Raw genomic sequence first — 20,647 nt, 5'->3', positions numbered from 1 at the left:
CTCAAGAGGTCAAGACACGAAAGCTTTAGCAACTAATCCACACCTAATGACCCTCCTAAGTGGTACTCAGAATATCACTCAAGAAATCACTCAAGATATCCCTCAAGTAATTAATGAACAAAAGAAGAAAAGGCACACTAACCTGGAAACTTCCTCTCTGCCCAGAACGTTGGAGGCTATACACCACACCCCCTCAACAGTATTTATAGGAACTCAAACACTGAGATCCTGCTCTGTTCCAGCAACAAGAAGCCGAAAGCACCAGCCTGAAGATGACGAGTGAGACCTCGCCGAAACGTCGCCTAGACACCCCAACTCTTACACGGGAAGACACCCGAAGACACCAAAACCTGCATATATATATATATATATATATATATATATATATATATATATATATATATATATATATATATATATATATATATATATGAGCTGCACACCTTCCCCCAAAACCCTTTGAAAACCCTTATTCTTAACTATTCTGGTTCCTGGCACTCAAAGCCCATTCCTGCAAACGGTTCATGCCCTTCAACATATGCAAGGCTGGGAGAGAGAAATGGTGGCTGCAACAGAACCCCCAGTTTGCATTGGTTGGATCTCTATGCAAGTTCATGGCTTTCAGTCTTTATGGTCCTCAACCATAAGATCTGCTGTTTCAAAATGGAGGAAGTTAAGAACGATACCATATCTGGAGAGCAGGACAAGGACAAGTAGCGAGGTGGACACTGGGCTGCTTCAGCATCCAGTGAATATCCAGAGTGACTCCCAAGATAGTGAGAAGAGGCCAAGAGAAGAAAAACCAACAACAAAAGTAAGTGTGCATAGATTTGCAGATGAGTAAAGATATTGAAAACGTAGTGCTCTATTTTGGCTGGCTCATGCCTACAAGCAGTAGAAGACTCATGTCAAAGCTGGGAGCAGTGTCTGCACAGAACACCCACCACGCTATTTCAGAGAAAACACAATAATTAATGTATAATGTCAATGTTACAAGTTTCTTGGGGGCGGAATGATGGAAAGCAAAATTAATCTGCTTTCCATTGGGGGGGGGATAAACAGAAAGGAGGCAAGTTAGCTCTGTTAGTTTATATTTTCTTTCATTTTTATCAAACTGCACAAAGTTTGAGGGATTTCTCTCTCTCTTAAAATTAAGTTTGCCATTCTGGGCATCTTCCTATCTGTGGCACATGCTGTTCCTTCTACGGAGAAGCTGGCTCTATGACTAAAAGAAGGAAGAAGGAAGCCAGGCGGGCAAGCCAAGAGCTTGCAAAGAGCTCTGGCACCTCCAGGCTTTCCACAGCACCGTTAATGTCTTGCTTTCCGCCCAAAAGTGCACTGTAGAGGAAATAAATGTGTAATTATATTTCCAAGGCAATCCACTTGTAGGTGAATTTATTGGGTGCAATATAAATCAAAGTGAGCGTCTTTAACAAGCGTTTTCGTTACCGACTTGTGGCTAAAAGAGATAAACAAATATGCTAATGGCTCTTCTGAGGTGCATTTTGATCAAATGTTTCTGGAGGCAAAGCATGCGCTCCTCGGATATTGAGCGATGGGTCCTGTCCCTCCATGAGATGGGTGGCTGCTGCATTGAAAGGGGTTCAGGAGAAGGTCATGAGACATTCCTGGTGGAGGAAAATGAGGGGGGTTTGCCATCTTTTGCTATCCCCTGCAGCAAAGCTACTCTGGAAAGTTGTGGGACCATCCAGAAGGGAGGGGCTATAGGGAAAAGGAGGAACTGATTAAAATCACCCCTCCTTCCCTATGAAAGGGGCCTCTGCAGCATTTCAGTCCCTTCTCTGAATGGAAGGAACACAGGATCCATCCCATTATCTGTAGGAAGGTATTGTTAGCTATTTGTGACGAACCTTGTCAGGGACACGTCCAGCAGAGAGGAATCTCCAGAGGAAGAGGAATTGGCTCCTGTCAGGTGTGCGTGCAGGAGCCAGGCCCTGTGACCAACAGGACTTTGCAGGACAGGGGCCTTCCTAAGTTTGTTCTGAAGAGGCAAGGTGAGGCCGATTGGTAACTCACAGCACCTGGTGGCAAGAGCTGGGAAGGGATATAAGGCCAGCATTTCGCTCCAGCCCTTTCCCACAGCAACACGCTTCCTTATCCTTGAACCTCGGCTTCTTGACTCCCTGCTTCTTGATCCCCGGCCCCATGACTTCGTGACTCCTTGCTGCTTGATCCTCAGACTCTTGGCTTCCTGACTCCTGGCTTCTGGACCCCCGTTCCTGCTCCCACCCTGCCATCTTGCCCCCAGTCCTGACATCCCCTGTTGGGATTTCGATCGCCCATGACAGCTGCACCTGAGTCTCCAAGAAGTAGGAGGCGGAGCAAGCGATTAGAGCAGAGGCGGGGGAAGACGTGGCATATATCTGGCCTTGGGAGGGGCCAGAAGCCAGTCGAGTCAACTGACTCTGGTGGCAAAGGATGAGTTGTGGAAGCTTGGACTGCTGTAAGCCTGTTATTGAGAAATAAACCTCAGCTACTTAAACTGCCAGCGTTCCGTGTCTTGTTTGGGAGAAGCGCTAAACCTGACAAACATATATGCCTTACAGAAATAGTTTTCTGTTTACTTGTCAGGCTGGCAACAGGTGTTATTTACAAACTCCTCCAGACAGCATCTGCAGGAAGTCCCCACACCTCTCATATTAACAGTCAAGGTAGAATGCACAGAATATAGCCAGCCAACCACAGGAGCCAATCCTTAGGGGCTGAGAGGGCTTTGGCCCCCCAATAAAATATCTGAGGGGGCTGGGCTCCCCAAAGTTGGTGGGTATTGCTATTTAAATGGTGTGTGTGCACTGTGTCATGTGATCAATTATGTAGGGTGGGGCTTACCTGGACCTACAGAGGGGATGTGGATGGTGCTGAGCTTCTTGGGATTGCCAATCGGAAGGTCGGTGATTCGAATCCGTGTGATGGGGTGAGCTCCTGTTGCTCTGTCCCAACTCCTGCCAACCTAGCAGTTTCAAAGCACGCCAGTGCAAGTAGATAATTAGGCACTGCTGCGGCGGGAAGGTAAACAGCATTTCCGTGCGCTCTGGTTCCCGTTATGGTGTTCCTTTGTGCCAGAAGCAGTTTAGTCCTGCTGGCCACATGTGTCATGCTGGTCACATGACCCAGAAAGCTGTCTGTGGACAAACGCTGGCTCCCTTGGCCTGAAAGCGAGATGAGCACCACAACCCCATAGTCACCTTTGACTGGACTTAACCGTCCAGGGGTCCTTTACCTTTTTTTTTTAACCTGGGCCTCCCCAATATTTTATTCAAGTTGGCACCCCTGCAACCAACTCCTAACTGCCAATTGCCAACTGCCAACTGCCACCTTTTTCCCCTAATGCCATCTATTCTACAGATACTAACAGGTGTATGTAGTACTGTTGCTTACGTTTGCCCTTCCAGCATTCTACCTGGTTTCTTAGAGTATTTTTTATTCAGAAAATTTCTCAAACTTCCTTCCTGCTCCCTCGAGATGTTTGTGCACATTGTATATGTAAGACAACCTACACTTGGGCTCCAATTCATCATTCGTGGCATTCATGCGATGTAGGTATAATTGGTTTAATTAAGGCTAATGATCATCTACCATTGCTGAATAGGTACCCCAGATGGTATATGCCATATGGCATGCTCACAGTGAGAGGAGCCTTCAGAAAAACACCAGAGCAGGGACAGAGTGGGTTGCCAGGGTGGGGGTGGGGTGGAGGGAGGTGGCCAAACAAGCCAGAAAACAATTGTGGATTAAACTGGAAAATCATCGATTCAGAGCAATTGTTGATTATCATAAAACTGGGACTCATGTTGGAAAATAAGAGAGAAGCAACATTTGCTTTGTTTGTTGCACTGCCATTAGTCTCCAATTTCTCGGCTTTCCCTGAAGAGGTTGACAGGGCATTGGGAGCCCCATTCGGCAAGCAAAGCACTTTGCACGACATTAATTAGGATAATTTGACAGTATCCTAGGACAAAAATCTCCTGTGACTGGGTAGCAAAAAATTTGACAAAAAATGTTTATATTTTAATCTACCCAGGTATAACAGAGGATCACATCAGCCTTTGCAGATTTGGAAGAATTTGAAGGAAGTGTAAGTTAGCTGAAATGTTTAAGTCCTCCACGTTGCAACCATCTAGAGTTTGCTATTGATGAGAGACTCTGGGTTTTACAACCGTGTTGGGAGGTAGGCAGGGTTGGAAGAGAATGGGCTAAGTATTCAGGGATAGGAGACAAATGAGTGCTAAATGCCCCCCCCATGTATTTAAGGCACCAGAGGATCCTGGGTTCAAACCTACAGACCTTACACCAACAGCAGTGTAGCAGAACTAAGCTGAAATTAGTTGCCATTTTTTTGAGAATCTATTTGCATGTTGAGTCCCACAATGCCACCCCCCAAAAAATTCACACTTCACACATCAATTTTTGGTTAAGGTTTTTGGCATAATTTTGGCCACAACTTTATTCAAAATACAAAAAATGTGAGTGGTTGCTTAGGCATTGGTTATGACTATCTGTCCTTGCCCTCAGGGACAGAGCTGGCCTTCCGGACACCAACGGAAGCCAGCGTGGGAAACAAGTATTGGGTGAGAAATGAAGCTGGGCATCAGACCCTCACTTCTGACCCTCATGTTCCGGTGGGGCTTGCACGGCCCAAGTCCGGCTCCACGGACAAGGACAAAAGAATGGCAAGCCCCTGGATTCCTTTAACGGAATTCCCTTTCCGCATCATTTGGAGGGATAGGCACTTACCCATCCAAGCACCAATTTAACCAGTGCCTAACCGCCAACCTTACAAGTTGTGACGATTTGCTACGCAGTAGGCAAAAACCAAATGGCACCAGCCAATCAGCCAGATGGCAAAATTCCTACCAGACCCCCACCTCCAAGGCGGACAACCCCATGACAGGTCAAGCGATCAAGAAAAAACCACCCTATTAAAGGGAGGGAGGGAGGGAGGGTGATCCGGTGCAAAACGGCCAAGAGGACGTCCAACGTCTGGCCCCTGTATTTAAAGACTCTGACCCCTCCTCCAAATTGGCAACAATCAAAACTCCCCAGCAACCCAATTTTAACCACTTAAAGGCTTGGGTTCCTCACCAAATCTGCCCAGTAACGGCAGGGTGGCTTGTTCCCCCAACCGCAACACGTGCTCTCTGTTAGGGAGAACACGCTTTCCCCACACCGCAAAGTCAGAGAGGGAGGGAGAATCGATTAGGGCTAAAATTCAAGAAGGAAAAGGATGCAGTCACTGCAGATACAGCAGCCAGGAGAAACACTGTTATTAAATAGGATTAAGAAGAAATAAAGAAAAGATGACTATTGGTGCAATTTAAGTGCTACAGGGAAGCATTTCTGTCTAGTTAAGTAGCTATTTTTGATTTGAAAAAACAAATCGAGACATAGAGTACTAGTTTCCTTGGACAAGATGTTTATATATTTGTTAAATTTATAACCTGCCCTTCCCCATATTTAAAACATTTATAAACATTAAGAAGCTCTAACAACAGTTACATACTCTCAGAGTTGATAGTTTCAAGGCTCCCAGGAGCAATCTTTTTCAGCCATTGAAAGCATTGGTGAAAAGAGATGTTTTTAACTTCCTCCTGGCAAGACATTCTGCAAATGAGGAACCACAACTGAGAAGGCCCTGTCACAGCTCAGTGCCAACCAGAGTACTCAGTGGTGGCAATGTAAACTACTATCTCAGGTCAAATTCATACTGTGCATGTTTTATTTGAGCCAAAATTTAGTAGCGCTGCACAGCATGTGAATGCTTTATTAGTTTTCTCTCACTTTTCTTTGTGGGAATACACAAATTATTCAACGTTGCTTGAATTGCAGCTGCCTGATAATTTATGAGCGCTTTGGTCGGAAACATCAATTTCTTCATTTTAGGAATGCTTAGGAAGAATTCTCTTGTCCAGGAGAGTGACTTGATCAGTATTAATTGGCTCCATGAACTGGTTTCTAGAAAGGAAATTCAACGTCCCAGTGGGATTATGGCATTAATTTTCCCTGTGAAAACACACATTGGGTAATATTACTCTAATAAATTCCACACACACACTGTCAGACGTAGCATGGTCCAAAGAAAAGCTCTAGCACTGTCTTTTATGTCACTAATATTGTAGCGGACCGGGTTCCAATGAGCAGAGGTCAATACGGCATCTGTCTTTTTTTATCTTTCATATCGACTCACGCATACTGTGGAGCTATTTCAGGAATCTCTGGGGTATGGCATAAGCTGGGATTTAATGGCTTGGAACCTACCGTTTCAAGAGATATTTTGACAAGCTGCTAGCCTGTAGCACCTTATTCATCTCCCTCCCCCTCCGTCCTTCACAGAGGGGAACTAAATTGGCAGCAGATTTTACATGCCAACTTAACATCTCTCCTTTGTAGAGATCCTCCAATTGAAAACTGGTGATGTGCATAATTGAGCAACTGTAGACTTTGCAAGAGCCATTCTCCCCTTTATTGTATTACAGACACCTGCAGCGCTTCCTAATATGAGCTTACAGAACTTCAAACACATATGGAGAGACAGTGGAGAGGCAAGAAGGAACTTTGCTACTGCTATAGGTAGCTAGACCTTCACTGTAGTGGTTAGAGCAGCCTTTCTCAACCTGTGGGTCCCCAGATGTTGTTGAACTACAACTCCCATCACCCCAAGCTAGCAAGGCCAGAGCTCAGGGATGATGAGAGTTGTAGTCCAGCAACATCTGGGGACCCACAGGTTGAGAACCACTGGGTTAGAGTTTCGGACTAGATCCTGGGAGACCAGGGTTCAAATCCCCACTCAGCCATGAAGCTCACCTGAGGCCAGTCACAGTCTCTCAGGATTGTTGTGGGGTTATGTTATGAGGGGGGGGGGCTATTTATGCCACCTTGAGCTCCTTAGAGAAAGAGGTGAGATATAAATGCAGCAAAGAAATAAAAGAAAAAAATCAAAATCCTAGTTCCAACTAGAACCAACATTGCAGAGACAAAGCTGGAAAAACAGATTTCCTAAGAAAATCGAACTTTGCATATCCAGATTTAATGGTAACAATTCAGCTACATGCAAAGGTCTCTCTCTCTCTCTCTCTCTCTCTCTGTGTGTGTGTGTGTGTGTGTGTGTGTGTGTCTCCTTGTTTACATCCAAAACAAAGTGGAGTTTGAAGATGGTACATGGGAGGTGTTTTTGCTCTTGGAAAAATAGTTTATTTAATGTAAGAATAGTGGTTGCACACTGTACACAAGCTATGTGTGATTTCAAAACATATTCTCGTGTTCTACTTCCTTGCCCCACCCTTCATCCCTGAGAGCCTTCACAAGGGAGCTCCTTCCAGGAGAACTCTCTAAGGGGTGTCCTGGCCTTTGGGGTTAAGGTTTTAACAATTGGGGAAGGAGTTACTAGGTACTAATGTCATCAGCCCTGGGGCTATTTGGGGGTGCTAACTTATTGGATATTTTTCCTGACCGATTGGTGAACCTTATGCTTAAATTTTGAGGTATGCTAAATATACTGTTAATTGCTGTTAGTGTCCAGTTGTATTGTGTGTCATCATTGGTAGATAATTTATTTGCAGTCAACGGAGACTTATAACATTTAATATTAATAAAAATGCACATTAATACAAGTGAAACACAGAAATATATTAATGCTATTTTCTTTAAACTCGGTTCTTCTTTCTCTGGAGGTTAAAGGAACACCAAAAGGCTATTCATAGAATCATAGAATTACAGAGCTGGAAGGAACCACGAGGGTCAGCTACTCAAAGCTTATGCTATGTGTAGGGATGATCGCTGGGTGCGGAGCACACTCCCCATCCGCAGGCAGCCTCAGCTGCCTGCACGTGTGACCTTGGGGTGCGGGGCACATTCCCCCTCACAGATAAAGCCACAGCTGTCTGAACATCTTGCCCTCTGTCTAACCTTTTGCAGTCTCAGTAGTCTGCGGTGTCCTGTCTGTGACCTTTTTCTCTGAGACCTTTGTCTCCTTCGTCATACACTGTGCAAGGGGAAAATGACGCGGTGGAAACAGGTGCCAAAATAGCTTTGTACCACCCCACGATCTCAGGACTGGAAGATGTGTAAAGGCCACAGCCCAAAATGTATCTGCCTTGGTTTGCATATTGTGTCAATAAAAGGAGCCTCCGCAGAGCTGGCCGGCAGCTTGCTTGCAGCTCACCTGTGTGTAGCTCACCTGCATTATCAACTCCTGCCTCATGTCCTTCACTTCAGCAATGCAGGAATATTTTGCCCAACGTGGGCCTTGAACCCATGACCCTCAAATTAAGAGTCTCATGCTCTACCAACTGAGCTATTGCCAAATGATCATATGCAGTCTTATTAAACAAGCAGGATCAGGATATGATTTAGTAGAACTATATGAGAGGGTTTACAACAGAGCACTATGCCATTGTTAATGCCTGCCCACTACCCCACATTTGTAGAAAGAAAGAGAGGTGGGGAAAGCCTCTCCTCACAGAGTGGAGGTATTGTAAGAAGGAACCGTTCCCACGGCAATAGGGGGGCGTGTTCGGCCCCCTGTGTCTTCTCCCAGCTGCCGCGCCGCCCCCTTGGCTGGCCAGCCAATAGGGCTGGTCTGGGGGAGGGGCTTAGCCACATTCAAGTGGCCGCGGCAGCCTCCACGCCTCATTCAGCCCTTGGAAGATGACGGATCACCCACCCACCTGCCCTTTAGGCTAGGTTCATGTTTCTGACATTGCTATGGACTTTGGTTGGTTGCCTTGGTTGTCCAGGGGGGCCTGGTAGGAGTTTTTTATCCATTTGGCTAATTGGCACCATCCTCTTGGTTTTTCACCTACCTCGTAGCAATTCATCACAACTTTTCCGGTATTGGCAGTTAGGTATTGGAATATGTGTTGTGCGTTGGTGGGTGGGGTTTGGCCATCACCTACGCCGCCCCATGTAGGGTATTCCATTAAAGGAATCCAGCGGTTGTGGATCCTGTTTGATGCCCTGTCGGTGGCTAGGGCCATGGCACGACCCCCGGTGACAGCAGGGGAAGCTTCCAGTTGTATTTGCATCAACAAGCTCCTCCCACTGTTTGTTAACCTTAAAAAGACCCCCAGCTGCGTGGGTGGGGTCATGTATAGGTTGTTTTATCCAATGCCTAAGCCAATACCACTCACATGCTGTAACCAATAAAAGTTGTGGCCTTTTCCAGCCCATTAACCTAAATTCTTGCGTCCTTGTCTCTTATTTACCACCATGCGGGTTAGGTTCCTCAACTCACAAAACTTGTAAAAAGAAAAAAAGAAAAGAGTTTTGCTGCTAAGAGGCTTCCACTGCCAGCTTTATTTTGTCTCATGGTAGTGGAGGAAAGATGGCCATTGCTGCATTTGTTTGCAATTGATAACATGATGGGCACTATATTTTCTGGGTGCCTGTCTGTGTTCACCATCTCCCCCCATCTCTCACACATTGCTCCCAAATGACTCAACCTCTGAGGCATAGAGGGTGATTCCAAGCTGGCAGTTTAGAGCTGTCCAGCACCTTGGTGCTGAATTTTTTTAAAGGTGCTCTTTTAGTTTAAAGGTGGCCCAGATATGGACATCAAAAACTGATCCTCCAAGGGCATGTAGGTCCTAGCATCTGTGTGAGCATGCCTCACAATCATGCTAGCCCTGTATGTAAGTCTGTCTTTAAAAAATCTAATATAGATGGTTGTGTTTCAGGTTTTCTCTAATAACCAGCATGTCAGTCATAAAGTCTGCATGTAGTTTTTTCTCTAATAACAACAGATATGCACAACCCCAAAAAATGTATTATTTTTGCCTCACCTAGCTGTCTAGTCTCTGAAATTTTATTTCCCCTTTAAAGTAGCGACATGTCAGAAGAACATACACTCATTCAAACAAGCGTATCAGAAAAGCCTGGGGAAAGAGTGGAGGGAAACCATTTGTAGGAGCAGGGGACATAATGTTCAATATCAAACATAAAAAATAGTCAGAAGCAACCTTGCTTAAGAATTCATCAATGTTTGTCAGCAGGAAAAAGAGGTGATTAATTTTTTTGTTTATTTTGCTAAGAGATGTATATAATTATTTTTTCCCCTTTAGCTTTGCAAGCTCATAAATATCTCCAGGCTGATTCTCTCCCCGTTTTTGTTTCTAACCCTTTCTGATAGAAGAATTGTTTGTTGAAGCAATGCAAACTTGTGCAAATATGCATGAACTTCAATCATGCTCTTGGGTTTTAGTAAGATTTAGCCAACCAAGGGAGAAATGGGTTCACTAGTCTAGAACTCATGTATTTGAAGCTTTGGGGCTTGTGATCTCAAGCCTTTCTTTTTTCAGCCGCACCACACAACTGCACAACCCCACCGTGCCTGAAGCGGGAGAAAAAGAGAAGTGGGAGGGTTACAAAGTGAGAGACAGAAGCGGGCATGGGATGTTCTGGCCAGACATAATTCTCTCCACCTGGAAAGGTGCAGTATGGTTGTAAAGGTAAAGGTACCCCTGACCATTAGGTCCAGTTGTGGCTGACTCTGGGGTTGCGGTGCTCATCTTGCTCTATAGGCTGAGGGAGCCAGCAATTGTCCGCAGACAGCTTCCAGGTCATGTGGCCAGCATGACTAAGCCACTTCTGGCGAACCAGAGCAGCGCACGGAAACACTGTTTACCTTCCCACTGGAGCAGTACCTATTTATCTACTTGCACTTTGACGTACTTTCGAACTGCTACTTTCGGAGATTCGAACCGCCGACCTTCTGATCGGCAAGCCCTAGGTTTAGACCACAGCACCACCCGCGCCCCTCTAGTATGGTTGTAGGTCTACCTGAAAATAATTGGGGTAGCATCCAACCCAACCTCAAGCCCTGCATCTTCACTCAATGGAAAGGTGTGTTGTAGGATGACATTTGTTGCTCTTGGGGGAAGCTATCCCAATGGCAGCACCACTGCCACTTAACTGGACAGTGCAGGGAGGAAGCAGGGTGATGGTTAGTTCAGGGCTGTGTCTGTGTGCTTGTGGCAGTGCCAGACTGGCTCTGCCAATCAACCTGGGGAAGCTCAAATTTTCCACTTTCCCACCATGTCTTTGCAGTGTCAAGGTAAGCAGCAGCAATGCCACTCTTGGGAGGGCATCTCCCACTATGCTGCCTGCTCTTGAATGAGCCCCACTCCTTCTAAGTAAACAGCTTGTTTTCTTTTCTAGATGTGTTCCTCTTTCTGCATCCCAAGCTCTTATACTCCATCCTCACATAGATGGAAGTTGCTTATTTGAGTAGTGCACTTTTATTTGTTTTAATCCGTTTTCAGTGGTGGCTGGTGCCTTTTGGGACTAGAGGGGCAGAAGGTGGAGTTAGAGCCAATGATAGGCAGAAATTATTTCTAGTTTTGTTCCCATCCTCCTCCTTGCTAAGTGGTACCAGGGCAAGACCTGAGACTAAGGAGAAGGAAGCTGACAGCCATTGTCCCTGCCTGGACTAGTTGTCATTAAGAAGGCAGGCACCTGGGGGCTGGCCGAGGCCAGACTGAAGTTGGTGGGGCAGTGCCCCATTTGCCTGAATCAAGAAGTCTCCACAGCTTGTTTCCTTACAAAACCTCAAGGAGACTCACCACAAGAACCATAAAATAAAACAAAACCATAAAGTGAAACAGGAGAGCAGACCAAGAAATAAAAACAATTAAGAAACCAACAATCAATATTTCCTAAATCATTGTTGTCGTCATTCCCCAAGGGAGTGACAAAAGCCAGGTGGTAAAGTCCAGTCTTTAAGGCCTTTCAAAACAAAAAGGTTTTGACACCACAATGGAAGGTCAATAAGGTTGAGTCCAAAGTTGAGCAGGTCAAAAGAAAAGACCCTCTTCCTCACTCTAACCAGAAATTGGTTCCAATCTGAGAGGACAACCTCTATAGATCATCTTAATATGCCGGCAGCTCATATGGGGTAAGGGTGTCCTCCAAGCCATTAAACTCTTTAAAGGTCAAAACCAGCACTTTGAACTGGGTCCAGAAACAAATAGGTTGTGTTGTTCCAGCCACAAAGTGACATGTTCCTGGTTGAATGGACCATGCCAGGATTAGATTGAAAAACTGTCTTCTGCTCTGCCATTTGGAGATTGTCATCATTAATTAAATAGCCCAGAAAGCATTTACAAATAACTCATTCTTATTTTGAGGGCAGCAGGAGGAAGTTCTAAATTCAAATAATGGCCAGCACAAAAAAATGAACTTCCAGCCTTTGTTCCTCATCCACAGGAAGCAATTGTTACCTCAGTTCTTCCAGGGTTTCCCTGGGCCCTCCTTTCACTGCTTTCCTTCCAGCAGGCATCTCTTTGCTGGGTCATCCTTTTCTTGATTTTTGCCAAAACTCATGTGGTTCTTCCTATTATTGCCATCAGTTGAAGCAGCATGGGGATGTCCTTTAAAAGTTAACTTTAGATTTAAATAAACATGTGGTTTAGCACAAAGATATGCCTCAGTTCCTAAAGACCTACAGCTTCCCAGTACTATAATTGATTGTTTGCCCACTTGGGGACCGAAGGTATCATATATTCCCTTACTGGAGTGCTTTTGTGGGCATTTGTCTTCGATTAAAGCTCAATGCTATCACTTTGCTTCTACATACTTATTAGTTTCAATAAAAACTCCTTGCTTGACAGGTCAGACTAGCAGCCTTCAGGTTTGCTTGTGGCTTCACCTTGTGGTGAGCTCCAGAGCTGCACCTTGCAGCTTCTATCTAAGGCTCAGGACCAGCCCACCTGTAAGGCAAGGTGAAGTGACTGCCTCAGGTGGCAGAATCCACATGGGCAGAAGATTCAGCTTCCAAGGAATGCATTACTGTTGTGGTGGCAGAGACAACGGCAATGCCTCATTGGCAGCTCCCATAATGTTGCCTCTCAGTGAATTGGGGGTGTTGTTGCTCACCTCTCACCCCTAGGGAGGAAATAATGGGGACTGTCCCCAGGGGTCTCCTGGGCTCTGAACCAGCCCAGTGTGATTCAGAGCAGGCCCTTTCCCCTCCTATGAGAGCGTTTGATTTGCACTGGGAAATCAAGTAAGGCGATGTCCTGTGTGTCCCACACTGTGTAGCATTAGATATTATGGGATGCCAAGGGGAGAGGAAGAAGAGACACTGGATTTGGCTGCTGCTTCTTGTTAGCTGTCATGTGGATCCCAGAATGTCTACCTCCAGTCTTTGAGGGGGAGAAAAAATAACTTTTATTTGTTCTCAATTCATCTTCTTTCTTAAATTTTGCATTTGTGCTTTTAAATAAAATAAAAAAAATACTCTAAAAAGGGTGGGGGGGTCATGTGGGTGTGTCCATGTCTCTCTATGCGTGTTCCAGTTCAAATAATAAAATCCTCAGCCCGAGTTTCCTGTTGGGTTCTTCTTCTTCTTCTTCTTCTTCTTCTTCTTCTTCTTCTTCTTCTTCCTCTTCCTCTTCCTCTTCCTCTTCCTCTTCCTCTTCCTCCTCCTCCTCCTCCTCCTCCTCTTCTTCTTCTTCTTCTTCCTCTTCCTCTTCCTCCTCCTCCTCCTCCTCCTCCTCCTCCTCTTCTTCTTCTTCTTCTTCTTCTTCCTCTTCCTCTTCCTCTTCCTCCTCCTCCTCCTCCTCTTCTTCTTCTTCTTCTTCTTCTTCTTCTTCTTCTTCTTCTTCTTCCTCTTCCTCTTCCTCTTCCTCCTCCTCCTCTTCTTCTTCTTCTTCTTCTTCTTCTTCTTCTTCTTCTTCTTCTTCCTTTTCTTTTTTAGCATCCATCAGTGCAGCCTGGTGTTACTTACGAGCTGCTTGTGTTTTCTATTGATTTGGAGGTCATTTTTAATTTAACAGAAGAAGAGGAGTCTTTAAAAATTGGCACCACTTAACCAAACTTAAGCACTTTTTAAGTCTAAGCATTTTAGTGGGGGATATTGAAGAAATTTGAAATCAATTGAATAATGTCTACTCAGAAATAAGTCCCATTATGTTCAAATGGGTTTAGTCCCAATTATGCTGGTGTAGTATTGTGGCATGAAATATTTGCATCACAACATAATCAGAGCCCTGCTGCATCACTCATCTAATCCATCATCCTTTTCTCTTAGTGACCAACCAGATGCGTATGGGAAACTCAAAAGGAGCAGCTGAGTGGTCCCAGTTTCTAATATTATGAAAGAGGGAGAAATTCTGGCCACTTTCTTCACAATATGTATAATCTTATACCCTTCTAACATGTCCCCTTTTACTCCACTTTTTCCCCAAACCACAAAGCCTCGAATGTTGTAAGCTTTCCTCGTTAGGGATGGTGATGAAGTTCATTAAAAGTGAGCAAAAGAGCAAACTCCATCAAAGCTTGCAGGCTCATGCAGAAACCAGTCCCCTGTCTTACATGCAAGGGATCACAGTCTTTGATGCCAACCTTTTGATAAACTTTACATCCTGAACTTATCGCTGTTCTCAGTCTCCGGGCTGAAGCTCGCAGCTTGGCTCACTGTCATTGTCTTTGTAGTTTCGCTCCATTCTGATGTGATTAAACGGGTATTTGAACTATATGCAAACTCGGTCTGTTATATTTAGATGATGGTTTTTTATTGCCCTATGCCTGGCTTTGGCATTACACAGCAAATTTAATGACTGTATCTATCTATCTGTCTATCTAGCTATCATCTATCATCTATCTATCTATCTATCTATCATCTATCTATCTATCTATCTATCTATCTATCTATCTATCATCTATCTACACATCTCTCTCTCTCTCTCTCCACTCCTGATATGACTGTCAGCAATCAGCAGTATGAACTTCCAAACACAGCAAAGAGAAGAAATAAACAATCTTTAATTTCTTATATGAAGGTGAAATGATGCCATACATTTATTTCTTCCATTACAGTGGTACCTCGGGTTAAGTACTTAATTTGTTCCAGTGGTCCATTCTTAACCTGAAACTGTTCTTAACCTGAAGCACCACTTTAGTTAATGGGGCCTCCTGCTGCCGCCGCGCTGCCGGAGCACAATTTCTGTTCTCATCCTGAAGCAAAGTTCTTAACCTGAAGCACTATTTCTGGGTTAGCGGAGTCTGTAACCTGAAGCGTATGTAACCTGAGGTATAACTGGATTCCCATTAACCCACTCAGTGATTTAATCTAAGAAAGTAAACAAGCACAATCAAGTTAAAGTGCGTATTGCTGACATTGCCCAGGAGCCAAAGAATTGTGGAACCAGTTCCATGAGTCCAATAAGGCCACCCCTACCAAAATGCCGTGCAGTACGCTCCATGAAACTGGAGAATGCTTCAAAAGCTGTTTGGGAGGTGACAGAGGGCTCCTCTGTTAAACAATCTGTTAAACAAATAAGTTCAAGCTGCAATACTCTAATGTGAGCTAAGTAGCTCCTAGCATCCCAGTCATTACGTTATGTCAGTTTGTAAATCACCTAAGCATAAATGCATAAGTCCATGTTTCTGGTGGTGTTATTGCAACTGAAAACCTCTAATGCCCTCTGTTGTGACTGTAAGCATAACTCTCTAGTTTTCCGTTTCCTCACGCATATGACAACTAAGAAGGTATGGAAGCATTCCAACAAATTCCACTAGTAAATCACCTTAGCGCTTTTGCTGAAGTAGGAACCTCTAACATTCAAATTGAATTTTTCTTTCAGGACAATTCAGTGGCAGCCTAAGTTTGAAAAACCCACTTTGTTTTCAAACCCTGCCCCCATATTTAGCTTTCTTCATAATTCCTTTGGAATGTTGTCCAGCCAGGACCCTGCAAATTTGCCTCAAATTTCATGTTAGGTGGAAATTGATTGCAATCCTAATGGAAGATGATGGATTAATACCCTTTTCCCATATACTCCTTCAGTTCAAGGGCATCTATTATGCTTCATTCTATAACTGGGAAGCCTTACATGATAGGAAGAGGAAGATAAGTAAGTAAAATATAGGCTTCCTCCTTGTATCAATATTTTATATAGTCTCCCTTTCCACCTAGGCCTTTGTTCTTCTCAGTTGGCCATAAGTTAAAAGTTCCCTCCCCCATCCCCAAATCCGCACTGCTCAGCAACAACCGTCCTTCACCTTTCATCTTCCAACCAATCATGTCAAAGCACTGTTGCACACAAAAGTCATCCATTTATGTCACCAGCAGATGCTTAACTATTGCCATGGAGAACAAAAAGGAAGAGAAGGGGTAGTGGATTGTACGTTATAGTTTTCTATTGTTTCCAAAAGCCCATCTCTTTTCTATTTTTGCTAAAGTAAAATAAATGTGGGTCAGTGCAAGCAGGAGCTGCTATAGATATTTCAAGACGTTCCAAAAGAAAACTCAACCTAAAACGGCCCAGTGATCAAAATCCTGCGAGCCAACTTGGTTACATGGATAATCATGTGTGTGCTTCAGATTGATTCATTACTCACAGACTCAGCATCAGTACCTAAAAAAAGATAAGATGGCAAATGCCAAATGCCATGGGTCCTGCAGGGCCCATAGCTGCCAGTTTGGCAAGTCAACAATTTGTGTTGATGGACAAGTCACTTGAAGCCCCCTAATTTCAATTACGGTAGGTTACGTCTTACATTATAGTCATAATAGTCCTTTCAGTGTACTTTTATGTATACATATAATTACTAAGATAAGGCCAGTTTGGGACAGTTGACCAGGGCAAATGGTTCAGCAGGGACAAATCAGGCATCATATGACAGCATGGAACAAGGAGTCTTTCCAGGGGCAAAAATTGGTTGTAAATCAGGAACAATAACAACCAAGAACATTTGGTGGTTCCTTATACATCACAACTGCAGCGTACTGTACCTGCCATGTTTTAGATGTTTCACTTTACACAAAAGAGTTGAATTGTGTAGTCCCACCTTCTGTTTTGTATCTCAAAGTGGCAGGACTTTGGGAGGGCAACCTGAGAGCACGTTCTTCTGACATCAGTTGGCTCTGAAAAATCTAAATGTATCCATTCTCCTAGTGTGATTTTAACAAATGCTATTGGACTACTTTTCTTGTTCCCAACTCATTTAACGGTACATAGCAGCTCCACAGAAATCAGCAAACACATTTGATTATGGAAGGATGTCACATTCTGTGTTTATTCATCAAATGACAAGCATTTACTGTTACAAAAGGAACATTTTCAGATTTCATTCCCAACCTGTGATGCCCCCCTTCTTTGAGAACTGCAGTGGACTGAACCAGTTTGTGTGAAAGCATAAGGCAGACAGTATATTAGCTTCACTTTTAAATCTATGACCTTGGGCATTTGAGCTAGTGATTAAGTCCCAGCAAATCCAATCAGCTGCACATTAACTCTTATTTATTCATTTTTAATGTGTTACAATGATCTTCATCTTCTTATTCAGAAGAAAATAAACTTGCATTGTTAATTCTTTTAAATCACCTGGAAAATGAAAAGAGCCATATTTTAATGATCTGGGTATACAGACCTCATATATAGCCAGAGCAATTTAATAAGCTCATAAAATGAATGCCCCTCTGTAGGTGTAGAAAACTAATAAATGTTTGATGTGTAGTATAAACACATTTTCCTATATTCCATCCATATCAGACACCTCTTACCCTTCCTTTTTCTTTCTTTCTCTGAGCGTCACTTTTTGTGCTCCTCTATCGCCTTTGGATTTTCCCCAAACTATCTTGAAAGCTCATTTTTGAGTCCCTATCAGCTCCACACCTGCGTTGACCAACCTGAGTCCTCTTTGCAGGGTTTATTACAGTGTGTATTGTTTTCAAGAGTACTTAGGTCACGGTGCTGTGCCACTAATACAGCTATCATTATTATTACTACCAGTAGTCATTGTAAATAGTATTCAGATCACTATTATTACCATCAGTATTATCATCACTATTGACACTACTAGTAGCATCCTTTTTTGGGTTTTGATAATAATGTTTATTTGTTTTCGATTACAGTCCAATAATAGTCTCATTATAGCAATGCCAAATTATAACACAATTACAAATACCAATCATTCAGATACCAAATTATATAATTTAGGTGACACCCCCCCCCGTGTGCTAGAATTGATGGTTTGATGATTTTCTTTATTTCTGAGTTCCAACATCTTCTTCATTTCAATTACACTCCAGTCAAGATAACAATGCCTTATACAACAACTGCAATATTAACAACATCCATTCGTATTAACACATTAAATGATTCACAAAACTACAGGTGAGGCACTCAAACTATAACCTTATTCTTCCTATGTGTGGCAGTTATTCTTTCTGTGATCTTTTTTCCTGTCCCTGTAAAATGTTATGTCTATCTTTGTTGCTGTTCTCCATCATACATTAGGCGGAGCTAATATCCCACTGTTGTTCCAGAAATTCTCCTTTACTCTGTCCCATGCTTCTTTGTTTTGCAGCTGCAAAAATACACTGTTCCAATAAATAACCTGTGTTTGCCATTTTCCCTCTCAGCCTGGAAAGGAGAGTGATCTGTTGAACTGCAAATGATTCAGTAATGAAGTCATTAAGCACCCTTAAACCACATGTAATATTTCCATCTTCCTTTTATTTTATTTATTTTATTACCTAAAATATTTGTAGACTCCTTCCCCACCTGTTTGAAATGATGTATGCTATTCAAAGTCAACATATTAAGATAATACAATAGAACAAAACATCCAGCATTAGTTATGAAAATGCTCCCCATGCTATTAATGCAATCAAATCCCTGCTGAAATATAAAAAGAAATAGCCCTAATGGAAAATGGGCAGAGACGGGCTCCATCTCATGTTGGAAGGCAAACTATTCCCAAGCCTGGGGGCCACCGGCCTAAACTCCTGCTTTTAGGTCATACCAAATGAGGCTCAGTCCCTTGACTGTAATTACTTTAAGAGCAGGGCATGGGGAGCAAAGTATAGCCCCTGTTTTAATTTCCATGTATGCTTTGGGAGACATACCGCAGAACCAGTATAGCCATTTCATACCTGATTGCTATGCAAAGTGACTCTCAGTAGATAACACCCAGGAGACCGCATTCTCCCAGAGGTATGCCTATATGGAGTCATTTGCATCTTCTAGTGCAGTTTTTATCTGTCAATTAAAAGATCCAAAGAAAGAGGAAATAACAACAACAATAACAAACCCACTTCCTCCCCGCCTGCCCTCAATCAGCATTCAAAACTCCCAGAAACCCTTCTTTACAGAACAAATTGCAGTTTGTGGTGAAATTGGCGCATTCGTTTACAATTAAATTTAGAAATTTAATAAAAAGATATCTCTTGTTAGGGAGGGAGGAATATTCAGCCCCTGGTTGAAGTGTCTGGAAAGCTCAGTTATGAAAAAGGCCAATATTCAGATCCAAATGTATGATCAAAGCGCGGCAATAAATAAGTGCGACAGAAATGATAAGCAGTTCTAATGCACCAACCCTTAAACAAAACAAAAACAAAAATCATTTTAGTATAAAATTAAAGAGCAGGAAATAGATGGCCATGCTGAATTATAAGGCTGCTGGGTGTGATTATGGCATGTATAATTAAATGGATGAGAGATCGTAAAAGGGGAAGAAAATCTAGGTGAAAGGAAATACAAGGAAGAAAGACTTTTTTTTAAGGGTTTGGAGTCAAATTCAGAACAAGGAGAGAATACTTTGGATAAAACCACACCATACTGTACTAGCTGCATATAGCCAGAAGGCAATATAAAATGTAGTATAATGTTAGGCAGGTGATTAATTATACTGATTATACTGATATCTTGACCATTTTGCAAACCAGAAATCGAGCTCTTTGCCTTCAGGTAGTACCTTTCCAAGACACAGATGTTTTGTTATCTAGTAGGGAGAGGCAGGAGCTGCTGGTGTTACAGGCTTCCTTTACCAGTTGAACCACTGAGGTCCAGATCTGAGGGCCTTCTGGCGGTTCCTTCACTGTGAGAAGTGAGGCTACAGGGAACCAGGCAGAGGGCCTTCTCAGTAGTGGCACCCGCCCTTTGGAACGCCCTCCCACCAGATGTCAAGGAAATTAACAAGTATCTGACTTTTAGAAGACATCTGAAGACTGCCCTGTTTAGGGAAGTTGTTAATGTTTGATGTTTTATCGTGTTTTTAATATTCTGTTGGGAGCTACCCATAGTGGCTGGGGAAACCCAGCTAGATGGATGGGGTATGAATAATAAATTATTATTGTTATTATAACCACATATGTATTTATGGATGTGGCACTGGCAGTCCCATAGATTTTCAGACATTTTCTCTATATTGCGTCTAAGGAATGCACCACGTATTGTCTCGCATTGTTTTATTAACAGACTACCTTAGGTAATCTAATTTGGTACGGCAATAAAAATTTTCATTTTATGTCATGTACTTAAAAGAAAAATACATACAAAAAGGTGGCTTTACTGAACTCATTACCTACTAAATCAAATGAGCACTCTTGCCTTATGTTTAATGTTCTCAGAATGTTTTGAAACAGTTCAGTCAACAGGTACTGCCATTTTAGAAAAACCTTTTAAGTCCACGGAAGAAGTTATGAAGCACATCACTCAAACTGAAACCTTGACCTTCTCTTTGTATTATAACGTTATACAATTGAGCCAGAAATGGAATGTTTTCTCCCCAGCTCAGATGCTGAGCTTTAAAAGAAGTAGAGAATATATGGGCATAGGGCAGGAATAGCCAACATATTGTCCTTCAGATGTTGGTGAACTGCAACCAGTGGTGGCTGGTGCCTATT

General features: G+C 43.2%; 1 long non-coding RNA gene across 2 annotated transcripts in view; it reads left to right on the top strand.

Annotated features, from left to right (window-relative positions):
* Positions 1-3,129: 3,129 nt before the first annotated feature.
* The window catches only part of LOC308587436, a 150,596-nt gene continuing 133,078 nt past the window's right edge, over positions 3,130-20,647 (top strand). Inside the window, exons 1-2 of one of the 2 annotated variants that reach the window (XR_014008379.1) lie at positions 3,130-3,376; positions 4,043-4,096. This is a non-coding gene — a long non-coding RNA (uncharacterized lncRNA). The remainder of the gene's footprint in view (positions 3,377-4,042; positions 4,097-20,647) is intronic. The other variant, XR_014008380.1, reaches the window with a different exon arrangement.

Source organism: Podarcis bocagei, assembly GCF_964188305.1.
Source record: "Podarcis bocagei genome assembly, chromosome: 5".
NCBI classification, from domain to species: Eukaryota; Metazoa; Chordata; class Lepidosauria; order Squamata; family Lacertidae; genus Podarcis; species Podarcis bocagei.
Note: the sequence above shows the minus strand (reverse complement) of the source record. Positions and strands in the feature narration are given on the sequence as shown.